Raw genomic sequence first — 17,882 nt, forward strand, 5'->3', positions numbered from 1 at the left:
ATCTCTACCTTAGTGCATGCATTAATTGAAGCCACCCTCGAGAAACATTCTGCTCTCTTAATAATTTTTTTTTTTTTCAGAACCTGAGATCCTTAACGATCTTTTGGTCTACTTAATGTGCTCACAGGTATCCGGAAGGTCATCTGTCACCATTTATATCTTATTGATTTCTTTGCATACCCTTCAGTTTTTGTTTTATTTTGCTACTCTGTTCTTTGTTTATAAACATTCAGAGTTGTTTTAAATTTGTGGTAGGTTGTTTTCATCAACCTTACATAAAATGACATATTTTGGACCTTTAATACCTTTTGTTTTTAATTCATACTCTTAAATGTTATTATTAAAACCATAACTGTAATTTTCATATCTCTGACACGTTTGCCTATACTTTGACTTTAAAACTGTTTTTTTCATAAATGTATCTCTTATTTAACATTTAGGTTTTTTTTAAGTTTTGTTTTCTTAAATGACAGGGTATTTTGTGTGTTAATAAAATATTTTATCCAATTTTTAAAATAGTTACATGAGACATGATCTTCTATAATTTTTTTAGGCTAATACTTATTAGTATGGTTCTTAAGTCAGAAAAGCATTTCAAAATATCTGATAATTTTATAAAATTCAAGTTACAATGTCCACATGTAAAGCTTTATTAGAACATAGTCATAGTCACTTGACTATAAATTTTGCTACAACAGCAAAATTTAGTATTGGCAATGGTTTTCAGAACTTAAAATATTTACTATATGGATCTTTATGGAAAACATTTGCCTACCACATTCTCTGTGTCAGCTTGGAGTTTTTAAAAGCTAAAATAAGCCTGGCATTTTGCCACATGCCTGTAATCTCAGCTAAACAGGAGGCTGAGGCAGGAAGGTCACAAGTTCTGTGGAGACCCCTTCTCTATGACTTGCAGATGGCTGCCTTCCTGCTGCATCCTCAAATGGCCTTTTGCCTGTTTGCCCCTATGGTGTCACTCTTCCCAAATTTCCTCTTATAAGGATACTAGTGAGATAGGACTAGGGCCCATCCTGCTGCCCTCATTTTCACTTAGTCACATCTTTAAAGCCCTATCTCCAAATAAACTCATATTCTGAGATGAGGGGTCTCTCTCTCTCTCTCTCTCTCTCTCTCTCTCTTCTGTCTTCTTCTTTTCTTCATTTCTTTAATGAGCTGCTATTGAATAATAACATTTCATTGTGCATTGTATCATTCTATTGCCTTCTTTGTAAAAGAATTTTCTCATTTTAGTTTTTACTGTAAACATTTCTATGAAACTTCTATTACCATAATATCAAAAACACAAATTTGGAAAATCAGTCTCTCTCTCTCTCTCTCTCTCTCTCTCTCTCTCTCTCTATATATATATATATATATATATATATATATAAAACCATCCCTAGAAGTGCAGTTCTTTGATAGAAACGTTGATAGGAACTGAACAGGAAAAGTCTGCACAGGAAACCAATACTTCTAATTATTATAAAGGCCTTTATCTTTTCCATCTGTCCCCCAAGCTGCCTTTTAAGGAAATAAAATATATTTGGGATAATTTAAGAAATGCTTCTGATTCAAGGAAAAAAATCAGGCCTCATGTGTTTTCCATAAAACAGCAATTTAAGCTCTATTCCAAGAGGATAAAAATATTTGTGAAAGAAAATTATAATTTTAATTACTAAAATCAAAGGAATTATATAGGAGAACGATTATTTTTTCCTAAAGGAGGATATTTAAGAACCGATGATTTTTTTCCTGACAATTTCCAAAAATCATTGAGTGATTATTCACAAATGAAAAACACACATTATTATATAGGGTCTGAGGCCAGACAAGTTTGTTTACAGAGATGTCATTGCATTTCAAATGTATGATGCTTATCACATGCATAGGCTCCAAAGTAGGCAGAGGGGTTAAAGGAGACTTTTTCTTCTAAAGCTGACCAGAAAGCAATCTTGAAAGCATAGCTAAGATTTTTTTCAGATAAGGAAGAAGAAGTACTTGGTGCCCTTTTACAAAGGTTGTGGTGACCCTGATTTTTCAGGAGCTTTTTTTTTTTCTTTGTACAAATGTCCAGGACCCACCCCAGAGTTTGAAATCCATTAGCAGAGATGGGCAAGGTGTACTTTAAAAACTAATGATAACTGGCTAGTTCCCCTGTACCTGTACTCAAACACTCTAGCTATATTTTAGACTCTTGGCCCAAATTTCATCTGTTGGAATTCTGGCCTTAATTTGATTCTGTTTTCTGTAGTCCCCAGATGAATGGTATAAATTAGAAGAGTTAATGATAATTGTGGAATGCTTTAAAAGCAAACTAATTAAGTTTGCAATAATAGCTAAATTTTTGATTTTTTTTTCTCTCTTGGAAATAATAGCTCAGTATTATATTTGGCTTTTGAAAGTTTCTATTGTATTTATTTATGCTATTCTCTTTTTCTGAAAAATTTATAATTAGTCATCTGAAGAAACATCAAAGGATTTCTGACTGAAGGAATTTTAGAGATAATATAACCAAAGCACCAGTCCGTAAGAGTTGAAGAACCTGATAAATGAAACACTGAGATAATGTCACATATAAGTAATCTCAGAGCATGAACCTGAAGCCATGTCTGCTAATTTTCCTCATACTCTCCTAATGTACCATGAAAAATATAAACATTCAGATAACATGTCTATATGTGTCATCTTTCTGTTACTGAAACAAAATGCCTTAGATCAGCAACTTATAAGGAAAAAAAGTTGCTTTGGAATCAGTTTTGGAGGTTTCAGTCCATGGTCAGCTAGCCTTGTTACTTTTGGGCTGTGGTGAGGCAGTGCAACATAACTGAGGAGTGTTCAGTGAACAGTTCACCTTATGGCCAGGAACCAGAAGGGGGCAGGGGGGAAAAAGGGGAAGGATCCCACTATTCCCTTCAAGGGCATTCCCCCAATGATCATAAGACTTCCCACAACACACCATTTCTTGATGTTTCTGATGCCCTCCCCCTCCTAGTGCCAAGCTGGGGAGTAAACCTTTAACATGTGGGGCTTTGGGGGATATTTCAGACCCAAATCATAGCAATTTCAATTATCTTTAAGAGAAAATACAGCACCCTTTGGAAATGTTGATCCTTATTTGATGTAGTTTAATTTTATTCAAAGTACAATGAAAAAATTATCAGGAGGGTTACCATTATGTCTTGGGAGGTCAAATGGACATTCAGACAAGACTTTGGCAAAGGAAACAGCTTCAACATGCTCAGAGATTCCAGAGATTTCTTTTCCAGTTTTCCAAATACTTGGAATTTTTTGTCAGTGTACTTTAAGAAAGAAAAGAGAGTGAACTTGCCCTTATGATTTGGTTTCATAGTGTTACTCTCTAAGCACACGGAAGACAAGAACTGCAGTTTGTTCATCTTTATATTTTAGTAATCTGAACTAGTTGAGAAGTTGCCATGATAATTGATCTTTTTTTATTTTCCTATGACAAAATCTCAGAGTCGAACTAGCTAATTATTGTAAAGGCCTTTATCCTTTCCATCTGTCCCCCAAGGTATTTATAAAATGCCTGCATTTTTCTCTCTCCCAAATTTCCACATTAGGTAGCATTAGGTTGCAGTTTTAGGAAATTGTGAAAGTTCCTTTCACTTTCCCTCTCTCTGTCTCCTTATCTCTCCCTTTTCCTTCCTCTCTTCCTTTCTCCTTCTTTCTCTCTGCCTCTGTCCCTCTTGTCTTCTACCTTTTTTTCAAATGACTAAGGACAGAACGGAGGAAGGTTCTTTAAATATACATATTTTTTTTTAAAATTTCTAATAAGTAGTAGTGTATCTATCTATCTGTCTATCTATCTATCTATCTATCTATCTATACTTTTTAGTTGTAGTTGGACACAATACCTTTATTTTATTTATTTATGTTTATGTGGTGCAGAGGATTGAACCCAGCGCCTTGCACAAGCTAGGCAAACACTCTATCTCTGAGCCACAACACCAGCCCCAAGTAGTAGTTTTAAGTGCTTAATATATACGTCTTTTTCTCCCCTACTAAGTATAAACATTTCTCTCCTGTTGAAAGCAAAGTTAAGAAGATTGTTTCAGTTTTTTGCTCTTTAGGTATAAAAATAAAAAGCATTTGCTGTTAACAGGATAATAGGTGAAGGATTTTAGTTTATAGCAATTGCTGCTTTATGATAAGCATTGGTAATGATCTTGAAAATATTATGACTTTTTCTCTATGTAAAAATTTTGTCGTTTGGAAGCTGTACCAGTCAGGGTTCTTCAAAGAAATAGAATGAGTAAAAAGCATATATAAGGATGTCTATAAGAAGATTTATTTAAAGGAATCAATTCATGCTGTTGTGGGGACTGGCAATCTGTAGGGCAGCCATGCAGGTTGAAAACTGTTGGTCAGACAGAAGCTGATGCAGTCTTAGCTGATGCATTTCCCTCAAGGATATGTCACTGTTTATCTTCAAGACCTTTCAACTGAAAAAGACAGGTCCACCACATTATGGAAAATAATCTTCTTTACTTAAAGTCAGTTGACTGCAGTTGCCAACCACATCTACAAAATACAAAATAAAGCAACACCTAGATTAGTGTTTGAATAACTGAGTATTCTAATCTAGCCTTGTTGACAGATAAACCCAGCCATCAAACCATCAAAGAAAGTAAGTATTTAGAACTAGCCATATAGTTTTTATTAATTATAGAAATTATAAATTTCCAAAGCAAGAATAGCACAATAAAAATGCTTCTAAAAGCATTCAAAGAAATCAACTACCCACTGATATTTTTTATGGTGAGTAATTGAAATACTAATTTTAAAATCAGCTAGAAGGTTTGAGTGTTAGCACTGTATCTGAAAAGTGGTCTTGTGTCATAGATTTTCAACTTTTACATTAAATTCCTTCCATTTCTGGAAGTAAAACAAGCAAGGGGCTTTGGTGCATAATCTGAGTGAGAAGAAGAAAAAATGAGGCTTGCAGGATTCCTATAGCATATACAGTTTTCTCTTTTTACCTGCCACAGTTTCTCCACTGTTGTTAAGTTTTTGTGTAACTTTAATCAACATCACCTGCTTTAGGCAGAGGCTGTGTATGCAAAGACATCATGTACACCATTGTAAGAACTTCCATTTTCAGACGAGAATAAAACAAAATAGGAGTGGGATGCCTTGGGATTCCATTTCCATTCCTTAGTTTTATTTAAGAATCCATTTACCTAATATGATTCTTCCCAGCGGCTAAGGAAACAACTCTGTCACTTCTGAAGCCCTGAAAAAAACAGTGTCAGGCCCCAGGGTAAGCTTGTCTTTTGCTTTCTATCCAGATATGCAAATTGCTTATCTCAGGGCAGAGTTGTTTACACAACCTCCAAACAAATGTGCTTATCTTTATCATTAGTTCCACCAACAACAAAAATTACTCATAGTCACTGACCTATCTTTGGCAACCTGCCCTTCCAATAGGCTGCCAAAAAGATATTAAAAAGTTTGTAACTTCTGCTAACATTTCCGAACCACTTGAAATCCAACTGAAAACTCTGATCCCTTGCCCTGCTGAGATGTGAATATTTGTCACCTGCTGTCGCTTAGCTTCTATCATTTATTATGGTAGAATGGCCTGATGGATTATGTATTTCTAAAAGGATGACTCCACACTAAAGTGAACCGAAACTAGAAAGGCAATATATTTATGTTACATTCTGTGCTCAGCATAAATAAATTTAGACATGCATATGACAGTTCTGATAAGCCAAAACAAACATTGGAACTTCTTTAATAATATGTTTTTAGGAAAAAAAAAGTTCAAAGTTTTGGATGGGTAATGAGGCTATTTATAAGGAAAGTTATTTTTAAAGACCACTGATAAAAGACTGAACTTGGCTGGGTTCTAGGTTGGTGCTGTAACTGACACGATACTGAAGAAGGTATTTGAGATCTCTGGGCCTTAATTTCTTCCTCTGCAGAAGTGAGAGTAATGCAGTGGCTCTTGGACTTGTATTCATGGATCAGTAAAGAAAAAAAAAAGGATTTGGCATACTGCTTCCAACTTTTTTTGGGGGGGGGGCGGGTCATATAAGGACACTTTTAAAATATAAACATCCAACTAGTGTCCTCATCATTATAGAAAAAAAATTGAATAACTTAAGGTGGGAGTAACACAATATCAGAATATCAGTCTTTTGGATGCAATAAATCTAAATTGAAGAAAAAAATGACTGTTTTATCCTTGTTTATTTCATTTCTCCATAGAGTTGTAAAAACTCTATGCAAGTTGAGCACCTGCTTCCAGCAGTGTTTTGGAAAAACCAATGAGAACGGTCTCCAAGATCAACTGTCCCAGGTGCTGCATTGTGGCCTAGAATCCTAGAATCACATTACTGGCTTCCTTTGTTGTTGATGTTGTTTATTTACAATCCATTTTCCAACATAGACACTTACTTACTTGAATTTTTATGTAAGTATGTAATTATATACTGTAGGTGAGGCTATGGATATACAAGTCACTCTTCTTTGTAGCTGTGTCTGTGTGAGAAGGTAATAGCCATACATGGTGAGAGACCTTTTTTATGAAGGTTATCATCATGGTGCATGAATATCAGCAAGTAGACTTCAAGAAGGACCCAGATTCTCTCAGGTTAATATTGTGTCTGACCTTGGAGAACTCCATGATTTGCTACCTATGTACAGCTACATAAATAATCTACCTGGCATTTGCAGAAATGGCATGCTTTTCCTAAAAGCATTTTATACGTAAATAAAATCTAGCTTTAACAGTTCTTTAAAATTAAAGAAAGAAATCACACTTGCATTTTTTTCTGAAAGAACAATGTACAAACTTTAGCTGCTTTCAATAACTGGGATCATGCTTATAAACCCCAAATTCTGTGACTTGGATCCCCAATGAAGGGAACAGTGTGAACTGTTGACCTACTGAATGCCCTTACACTACCATGTTGGACTTCCATAATTAACATTGTATGTAGTAGAAATTGGACGATTTTGCAAGCTTTATCTGATGTCATCTTTAACAATAAACATCTTTGAGATTCATTATTCTGCCTAGCAAAATTACCCAGTTTTGTTAAAAAACAAGAAGACCTGGTAAAATAATTTGCATGATGTAGAAGAGTTAAACCTGAAAGCAGACCTGCTACCTACCTCACAACCCATCTAACTGCCTACTGATCTGCCCACCATTTCTATGATTGTCTGCTCCATCAATATTCTTGTCTCATTTATCTCCTCATTTATTTTGTCACCACTGCATCAAGGCATACACGACTAATTAATAACTCTAACACATAGGTGGTCCAAACCAGAAAAATCAAGGCTTTAGAATTAGGGTTTAGAAAGAAAAAAGCTTTGAGTGAATCTTGAAAATTTTTTCCTTCAACACAGTTTATGATTTGAAGATTTGATTTCATAACATGTTCTGTGTCTCTTGGGATTTTGTTTTGCTTTGCTGGGGATCAAGTCCAGGGCCTTGCACAGGCCAGGCAAGCACTCTCCCATTGAGCTACACTGCCAGCCCTGTGTCTTCTTAGAGATCGTCTTTCTTATATGCAGACTTTTATCCATTTGGGGACAGCTTTGCTCTGAAATGCTAGATGATGTGGGACTGCACATGATATAAATTTAGTGCCTATGTAATCAATTTGACTGTCTATTATTTTATGTCCCTTCTACTTATCTAGCCATGTTCCACAGCTGTATCATACTGATACCTCTTCAACAAAGTGAAAGGGAGTCAACTCTTCAGTATTGGTTACTCTACATCTTGTTTATTCCTACATGAGATCAACACTTAATTAGGGTGTTCTCAGACCAAAAAAAAAAAAAAAAAAAGGATAGTCACAACCACTCAAAGCAAAACTAAATTCCTTAAATTAACATTGCTTTAATAATGGCATGGGCCAGGTTTGCTTAGAAGCGGATTCAGAGATGACAATTTCCCTGTAGACAGCTTATCCATGAATTCCCTTGTAATTACCCACTTTGATGGGTAAGAGAAGCAGGACTAGATACAAATAGTAGTTGTGAGAATCTTCAGCCAATCCCACAGAAGTCTCTGAAAGTAGGATTGCACTTCCAAGAAGTTCTGAATTGAGGAGACAGGGCTGGCCTTTGTACTCCTGCCTTGGTCATTTATTGGGTGTAGGCATTCCTAGAGGCCTCAGTTGAGAGCCACCAGAATCTTCACTATCAGCAGGTGTGGGAATGAGTGCCTTGAACTTTAATGGGGCCATGGATGGTGCCCCAAGGCGTTCACAGCAGTCTAGCCTTGCTCAGATCCATTTTAGTTTGAAAATAAGAGTTCATTCCTTAGAACAGCTTCTCTTTGCTGTGTTGTAAGGCAGGGACTTCATCATTTTTAGGCATTCACTTTGAACAGGAATAGCAGTTTTCTTCTGCAGGCGCACAAGGCCGTAAAGAAATATGGAGATACAAAACTGTTCAAGTACAATTGACCCCAAAGTTCCCCTGCCAATTTTCAGGGCCTATTCCTTCCCAACTAGTTCCCCATAGGACATAGTTGAGGACTCACCCTTCTCTGAAATATGCATATTTAAAGCTTAGGCCTGATTTTCAGCTTTATGTGCCTCTGGCTACAAGAATGAGTCTTTTTTATATGTTGCCAAGAAGGCCTCTGGCTTTCAGATTTCACTTTAATTGGCAATTAATCACCCTCAACATTTTATTGTCTTTTCCAAATGTCTCAGTAGCTTCTGGCAATGAATGTATGACTCCATAATCTTTATAATTACTACTTTTCCTGAACCTCTCAGACACCTGAGATGGTTCCATCATCAGCATATTCTGTCCCACTTGTATCTTGCTCCAGGTCATCACTGGTAAAAGTTGTAGCATTTGTACACTGAGAACTCATGTGTGGGTGGGGCTGTCTAAACTCCACGTAATATCAGGTCCTCATTGTCACTGGGTTGATTCAACTCCAAAATTTGAATTGAAAACTGATTCTTAGGAATTAGCTCTCTCAGAGGAATAGACTCTGATAGAGACTTAAGGGCAAGAAGGACACCTTTCAAGTAAAGAGGGAAGCCAGAGGAACATGTATATGAGAATGAGATTTTAAGTAATCTCATGTTGAAGCAGGAGATTGTGCCTTATACCCCGTACCTAAAAATTACTGATTGTGAGCAACATCACCTTGAGCAAGGCAGCTCCTTTGGGCAGATGGAGATTTCTTGGAAAATGATTCTGAACATCATCAGTAGGCAAAGATCTGAACAACTAAGAGATTGAATACTTTAGTCTGGAATGAGAACCCATACTTACTGTACCAGATACATATTTAAAAGTAAATTCTTCACCATCTTCCCTTCCACTAGGTTGCCAAAAGATACTAAAAAGAGTTTTAATCTCTGCTACCCCAATACCAATTTCAAATATGTAGTGTTTTGAAGCCTAGAAATATTTAACATCTATTTTCTTCTTCAGACTGAGTCATTTATTTATCTTGGATTCAACAAATGTATTAAAAAATAACTATGAGTATTTATCAAGTATTGGAATAAGTGATAGAGACAGCAATGTGTTTGTGACAAGAGGACACCAAGATAGGGTAAGGTCCTTTCCTTACCCTTTTGTGAGGAAGGAAGGCATGAACCTTTGTTTAATCCATTAAGCAAATATTTATATTAAATATCTACTGTTTTGATAGAGTAATACTCTGACTACTAGATACACAATAAATAATATCCTACTCTCAAAGATACAATACATTCATGGGAAAGACAGAAAATGTGAAAATATAAAATAACAAGATCATTTTAAGTAGTGATAAGTGCTATAAATAAAATAACAGAAGTAATGTGTTAGAAAGTGGTGGGGGGGGCAGAGGAAGGTCTAGAAGGACATTGCAAAACAGGTAGCATTTGAGATGAGATGGATGATGAGAACCAATGAGTCATGTGAAGGCCACAGAGACATATGTTCAAGCACAGGCAACCCCCGAATGCCCTATGGGGACCAGAGGAAGGCCCATGGATGTATGGCTGGACAGAGTGAGAAGGGAAGGCAAATGGCTGGGTTGGTGGCTTACTTTGTAGATCATGCTAATGAGTTTGGATCTCTTTCTAAGTACTGGAAAATCTTGGAGGATTTTAAGTAGGCACGCTAAATCTAACATAAGTTTTTAAGAGAGATTGTTATGGCTAGGGTGAAAAAAAATTTTGTTGCTGCCAGCATGGATTAAATTTTAAGGAAAAGGGATTATTTTATTTTATTTATTTATTTTTGGCGGGGATGGGTCATGTTTCTGGAGAACCAAAATTGAGGGACTGTGTGATGTGATGAACTCTTGCAAACAAGCCCTGAGGCAGCTCAGGGATCACATGACAAGAGACAGGAATCACATGTGTGTGTGTGTGTCCTCTGGTCTCTCTCCTCCGGCTCATACAATCACATCCTGTTTAACCATGGAGGCTTCACCCTGATGAACTTTTCTAATTCTTACAGTCTCCACAAGCTGCACCTCCAGATGCTGGGTAGATAAGTTTCCACCCTCTTAGTACATCCCGATGGGGATTAAACTGCAGCATGAGTTTTAGAGGGCACAAATCATGCTGAAACCATGGGGATAGATGGGAAAGCAGATTCTCCAAATGGAGGGATATTGCAGGGTCATTTGTACATTAATGATATTGGAAATGGAGATTATTGAACATTTAATGAATATATTTTGGAGATTGAGATGAGTAACTGATAGACTGGGTTCAGGGGTGAAGAAAAAATAAAGGTCAAAGATGATTCTATTTTCATTGGAGCATACAATTAACAAATAGAATTATTATGAAAGTACCACTTCTTACAAGGATGATGCAGTTGAGAGTATTGGGAAGATACTACTCTCTCCCTGGAGGAAATGTTCATGGAAGGCATTTTGTGAAGGTAATACTGGAGCAGAGATCTGCTGCAGCATAAGAATGGACTGGTCCTGTGAAGATATGGGGCAGTGGGAGTACATTAAAGGGAAAAGTCCTGACACCAAGATGAGAGGTTGGTAGAAACAGGAACCTGTTACGGCTGGAGCACAGGGAGTGGGAAATGATCTGAGATGTGGTTGAACAAAGAAGCAAGAACCATAAAATAGCTACTTATTACTTTGTTACTAAATCTGCATTTAAATAAGAAAAATCATTGATTATATAAAAATGTCTGAGTGGGAACTGGAAGACAACCAGGATGACTGGGGGCAGAGTGAGGTTTTCAGAACTCTCAGTGTCTGGCAGAGCTGATTTGTTTTACCACTTCTTATTTCATAGGGCCACTTAAAGATCTTTTAATTGTGCTTCAGAGTTCCATATGACTGAATAAATAAAAAATTTACTTGTGGTTTATAATTTTAAATTTAGAATTAATATTTGGCAGGTTTACTCACAATAATAAAGGTCGCTATTTTGAACATTTTTGTGAGGTAATGCAAACATTATGCTCATTTTATCAATGAGTTAAAATGAGTCATGGAGTTGAACCCACTTTTAAGAATTAGAAACAAAACAAAACAAACTCTGTGATACTCAATACACCATATTTTATAGTAAGTTCATCTAAACAGTTCAGTGGACTTGGTCAGAATGAATTCCTAAACAATGGAGAAATTAGGATTAGCATTTAGGTTCCTTGTTTCTTAGCCCAGAGTCCCTCTGATGCACCCTCCCTTCCCTGTAAATGATGAGCTCTCACAGACAATAATGCTTAGCAGAATGTAGTCTTGGGCTCTACTTAGGGTGAACCAGAGTACATGCAGTAATGCAGAGCACAGCATTCTCTGTGGTAAGAAATGTCTAAAGGTAAAGTGAGGAGGAAGAAGGAAGCAGGAAGTTTGCCAGATACTTAAAGGAGAATGTTGTTTAAGCCTATCTTCCCTACTCTCATTTCTAATCTGTCCATTTTCTGGAAAATGTCCACTTTCCTATGACTGAGACAAAAATTCAACTTCTGGTGTCTCACACATTTATTTTACAAATGAGGAAGTTGGTCTTTATACTGCCTCTTTTTCCCCATAATTCTTTCTGTTTTAGGTTGAGAATTAATTAATTAATTAATTAATTAATTAATTAATTAATTTCAGCAGTTAGGTCTTAAGCATTTGGAATGTAGAAATGACATCTTCATGCATTTGGTACAGGACACATTATGTTGTATGAATACTCACATTTGGAGAGGTAATTTAGTGTTTTTTTTTCCTCTTAAGGAAACAATTATAAAGTCATAGCAATTATTAGTTAATAAATGCTCATCAAAAGAATATGAGTGTCCCACTGAAGTTGAATCTCAGCATGTTCAAATGGGTGCACATGGGCTGGAGAAATTAAGTTGCACAAATATTGTAGCCAACTTGGTAGAAAGGAGTGTAGACTAAAGTATGTAACAAAAACAGAACTTCTTCCACTTCTCTTGAAATTATTCTTTAAAAACATTAACTTGAAACTCAGCTGAATAATTCTGCATTACTTTGTCTATACCAGCATTAGAACGATTTGTATTGATTTGCCTTTCTGGCAGTAAAGTTGTTTGTGTTAAGTTAGCTTTCCATTACTCTTACAAAATGCCTGAGATAAATCAGCACATAAAAAGGAAAAGTTTATTTTGGCTCTTGGTTTCAGGTCATGTGGCTTGGCCCCATTCATTGTCTTTGGACCTGAGATGGCTTGAATACATGGTGGAGGAAGCCATTTACCTTATTGCAACCAAGAAGCAAAATGAGAAAGAATACGGTAAGTGTCCCACAATTTCCTTTGAGGGCATTCTCCCCAATTACCTAACATGCTTCTACTAGGCCCCACCTCCTAAGGGTTCCATCACCTCCCAATGGCATCAGAGGCTGTGGACCAAGTCTTTAACTCATGGGCTTTTGAGGGACATCTCAGTCTAAACCATGGCAATGTCTTACTTCAAAGTAATCTAATGCCTTGTAATAGAAAATCAACTTGACTCTTTTCAGTTGTCTGTTTAGGTATATGTAGATTCTTCTGCAGTATAAATTTTTGGGACATTTGTGAATAATCACAAAATTTCCTTAAGATCTTTGGTTTTCTTATATGAAACAAACAAACAAACAACAACAACAACATAGTCCTTTGTCATCTCAGTGATAAATTAATTGCTACTATTAGATGGAAGATACTCAAGTCAATGATTAAAAAAAAAAGAGATCATTCAGATTTAATTCCAAGAATAAATTTTAATAGCAGAGGTAGGAAAGTTAGATGTGTATTTAAAACACGTTGATTCTAGTAGTTTATGATAATGGCATGATAGCTAGTATTAACAGCATGTGGTTATTCATTTTCAACATCTATTTGATGTGGTTGAAACAAACTATACAATGGAAGCCAATAATTTCCATTTATTTGTTCTCTTCCCAAAACCTTCCCAATTGATCATAGCTTCTCAGCTGACATCCTCCTATAGTCCCCCCCCCCCCCCGGAATCCTGATCAGACACATTTGAAAACATCTTTTCTTTGAGGTTTACAAAATTTCACATGCTGTGTAGCTTTGTGCTCATTCTCACTCTGTTTGATGAGTGATAAAAATCACAGTGGATGCTTTGTTATCCTGAGATTATGAAAAATATTAATTTATTAAACTAAACATTTTTCAGACATGGGTTATTAAGAAAGGGGTGGGTAGAGTTTGAAGTTTTCCACACAGAGAATTGATAATATTTGAGAAATTGGAAATGCAAATTATCCTGATTTAATCTTTGAACATTGCATTGAATTATAATACTCTATCTCATAAATAAGCATACATATTATGCCAATTTTTTTTAAAATTAGATTTTTCAATTTGAGGTTTATTTTGAAGGGGGTTAAAACTAAAAAAAAAAAACCCAAATATAGTATGCTAAGCATCAATAATGTAGCAGATAACACTTTGTATGCATCTTCTGTTATATCATATCATCTGTGCATTATACATGCATTCGTACCTCTTACCCTGCTTTGAAGACTAAAATAGTTTGCATAATTCATTTTTATTAAACAACTAGCTCAAAATATGCATTATAAAAAGTAAGAATGAGCTTCATTCAACTCACTGTAATGACACTCCAGGAAATAACTTTGAACTTCACTAAGAATATTGTCAGAAGTCAGTGAGATTCTTTCTGGTCATAACAGAAAATGCAAAAATTGAAACTTCTTGCACAAACTTAAAACCAAAACATCATATAGACTTTCTGTGTTTTGGACCCAACTCGACTCTGTCTATTTGGATAAAAAACTATTGGATGAACATTTTTTTGGTAAGTTGTCAACAGTGGAACGTGCAAACAGATGTGTTTCTGCTATTTTCATTATTTTAGGGAAATAAAAGCAGCTGTGCTGGGCTTGTGTGCTAGGGCTCAGGGAGTTGGGAAATCTAGCAGTGTAGACCAGGATTGATATCATGAACATCTTCAAATAAGGTCATTGAGTGTGAATCCTGGGTACTGTTCAAGAATTCACTTCTTCTGGAATTTTTGGTTTAGTTTTTCCTGTATCAAATTCCATGTGGAAATGCATGCTGAAGCTGGGTACAGTCTCTATGTCTTTGATTTGCATGAGACTATAAGGAAGATGATTCCAGGAGCTGCACTTTTTTAGAATTTGAGATTCTTTTACATAAAATAGTGAATATTGCTTATTATATTTGCGGGGCAATAGGTAGAAACTAATGATAGTGATTTGATATAGTTCTGTCATGACTTTCCAGACTAGGAGGACTAAATATGTGTTTTCTAGACACAATACACACGGTGGGGAAGAAATCCAGCCTATTTGGTGAAAGAAAAATAAATCAAAGTATAAAAACAGAGCCTCCTTTTATGCACTTGCAGAACTGACAGTAACCAGATGGTAAGTTTTTTTTTTTTTTTTTTTTTTTTTGCATCAAATTGGTGTTTTATGTGTAGAAGGACTATTTTGGGTCCAGTTTGGGAAATTTGTCACAGAAATTCACTTGTCTCAAGTTTTATTTCCATCTGTAGGAGTCTGGTGTTTGTGTTTGTGTGTGTGCTTGTGTATCGGGGGAACTTTTCTGTGTGTCTGTGTGTATGTGCAGGGCTATTTTTGCACATGGTTGTGGGCTTTTGCTGCCTTTCTGTGTAGCAGAAGTTATCCCTTGGCAGAGAGAACGGAGACAAGATGTGAGAATGATGAAATTGGATTTCTTTTGTTGTGATCTAACATTTGACCTAGGATTATATCCATAATTGCAGTAAGAAAAGATTAAAGTGAAGAGACTGATAAAAGGGAAAAGTGACATGTTTATGCAGATTTTTCTAAGCACTATATTTAAATATTGACAACATGGAGATATTTTCTCAAAGGGAGGATTTTGAAAAGACAATTAAAAAATCACTAAATTCAAGAATGTATCTTTTACTTTAAAATAAAGATACTATGCTTTCTTTCAGTAACTATGAGAGTAGGTCCCTGCTGTAGGCTTACCCAAAATTTCCAAGTGAGATATAGTTACAGGTATTTCTAATAAGAATAAAATTCTGTTGTGTCTTTGTGTTCATTTTCATAAACTGCTTGTGAATAGAATCTCCTAAAACCCTTTAATTTGTTTTTCTTCTTTTCATAGATGTCAAAAGTCTCAGTTTGTTAAGTAATTTTAAGAGGGGATAGGAAGAAGAGCAAATTTGTGGCTGGGTTCCAAAAAAGCCTTGGCATGAGCTCCAAATCTTCTGCCCACACTTGCAGTTGTGGAGAGCTACTCAGGAAGAGCATTTCTTTCACAGGTGAATATTTTTGATTCTACAAGTTCCGTTCAAATGTTCATTTTAATTTTTATAACGTTCTCTTTCCCTCCTTGTTCTCTGTTTTCTCTTTTATTTCTGGCTTTAAAATGACATTAACATAAGCTGATATTTGACCAGATCCAGATAAATTAAGTGTAAGAAAATGGTTTAAACACTTCAATCACAAAATGGTTATTAGGAATGCTGGTTAACAAGGGATTTATTATGTTTCCAGCTTTAAATCAGATAATTCCGTAAACCAGTCTGCAACAGGTGAGCAGTCATCATATATCTTGCCACTACTGAGAACAACAGATTGAAAAGAACTTCACAAAGACCAAAGCCATGGGACTATAGAGGATGGTGGGCTATATTCTTCATATATAGAAGAATCTGGACCACCCGACTATGTAAGGAACTTACTCTAAGGCAGGGGATCTTTGCATTTCATACACAATAGCCCTTGAAAATCACTATGGACAGATTACTGTTTAGTGTTGCCCATTTCTCCCTGTTTTAAGTTACAGATTTTAGGACGCTTACTGTCATCTGATTCAACTCTTTTAAACTTAGTGTATATGGAGGAAGACACAGACTTGTCTTTCATTTTATAGATTGCCAGATGCTGAGCAGGACTCAGAGGGGATTTAATGTGCTTTGTGTATAAAAGCAGTTAACACAGTAAAAGAAAGGATGAACTAAGGGAGAGATGACTAATAATGCTCTCCTCACCCATGATAATAGCATTTTACCTCTTAAATCACCATTGGACATAGCATGCATTTTTCTAGCCTCTGCTGTGGCTACGTAGGGTTGTATAACTTGGTTCCAGCTTCTAGAGCAGAAACAGCATATGCACTTCCATATTTTTCTATTCAGGGGCTGCCTTCTCCCTACTCCATTTCTCTTTCTCATCTATGGGAAGGTAGGTGTTGGGGCATCCATTGACAAAGCAGATACCACCCATCATGAAGTTGAGAGCACTAAAGTATATGGTGTCTTTGGTCATTGATGCTTTGGAGTTACCATATGTGTCAAGTGACTTATTTGGGGGTCTGTACATCAAATATCAAGCTGATATCATATTCAAGGTAATCTAAATGAAGAAAAAGTGTCTAACTGACCCAACATGATTAAATCACTTTTGTTATTAAATCATGTTCATTTGAAGAGTTTTGGGCTTTTTACTTTCTTCAGAGTGGTTCCAAACTTCCTCTGGAGTCTACAATGGCAGAGTCACACATACACAGCTATCTCCCCCTTTCCCTATGCTCATGTCACTTGAGGACTGAGGTGGGATATGGGATGGAAGTGGGAAAAATTGGAGGACAGGAAAAAAATGAGTTAACTTATTTATATCCTCTATGTATTTCTCATGTGTCATTTGAATTGAGGTGGCAAGTACTTACATCATTGCATATTTTGGTAAATATCAGTTTATAGTGGACAAGATCATCAAGAGCTTAATTTCAAATGAACATAAAAATGGTAAAAGGAGACCTTCACTTAACAAATCTAGGCAAAGTTTAGTAGTAACACACTATGAGAGAGCTAGAACAATGAGGGCCAGAGATTTTTCTGGTCATGGAAATACAGAAATTTCTAAAGGCCAATTCTTTTGACCATGGTGGATATCATGCCAGGAAATTAGATATTCTTCTTCTTGTTTGTGTCCTCTCCTTTTCTGGCCTGGAGATTATCTTGGATTACGTGGGTGAGATTCAAATGCTACTACATATCTCCTTACAAGAAGTAGGCAGAGGGAGATCTGATACACAGGAATGCTGATGTGAAGATAAAAGCCGAGGTTGGAGGGACATATCCACATGCCAATATATGATGGCAGCTACCAGAAGTTAGGGGTGAACCTTTAGAGGGAACATGGTATTGCTCGCCTCTAGATTTTGAAATTCTAGTCTCCAGAACCATAAAAAAATACATTTCTGTTGTTTTATGCCACCATGGTAATTTTTAATAGCAGCCATAGGAAATGAATACAGTAAACAAATTATAATCATATCAAACACATTGAATTATCTTCTTTTTACCTAAGTGTACGCAGCAAGGTTACTCCTTCATTCTTTACTTTAACCAATAATTAGGGTTCTCTTCAGGTTATTGACTATTACATTTGTGCGTGT

At 36.0% G+C, this 17,882-nt stretch overlaps 1 long non-coding RNA gene across 4 annotated transcripts in view; it reads left to right on the forward strand.

The window, feature by feature from the left end:
- LOC308650007 overlaps positions 1-17,882 on the forward strand; it is a 65,989-nt gene that overhangs the window by 14,973 nt on the left and 33,134 nt on the right. For 3 of the 4 annotated variants that reach the window (XR_014022212.1, XR_014022213.1, XR_014022214.1), the window contains 3 exons: positions 12,615-12,725; positions 14,738-14,851; positions 15,585-15,741. This is a non-coding gene — a long non-coding RNA (uncharacterized lncRNA). Of the gene's footprint in view, positions 1-12,614; positions 12,726-14,708; positions 14,852-15,584; positions 15,742-17,882 lie in introns of all 4 variants that reach the window. The other variant, XR_014022211.1, reaches the window with a different exon arrangement.

Source organism: Spermophilus citellus, assembly GCF_964194105.1.
Source record: "Spermophilus citellus genome assembly, chromosome: 5".
Taxonomy (NCBI): domain Eukaryota; kingdom Metazoa; phylum Chordata; class Mammalia; order Rodentia; family Sciuridae; genus Spermophilus; species Spermophilus citellus.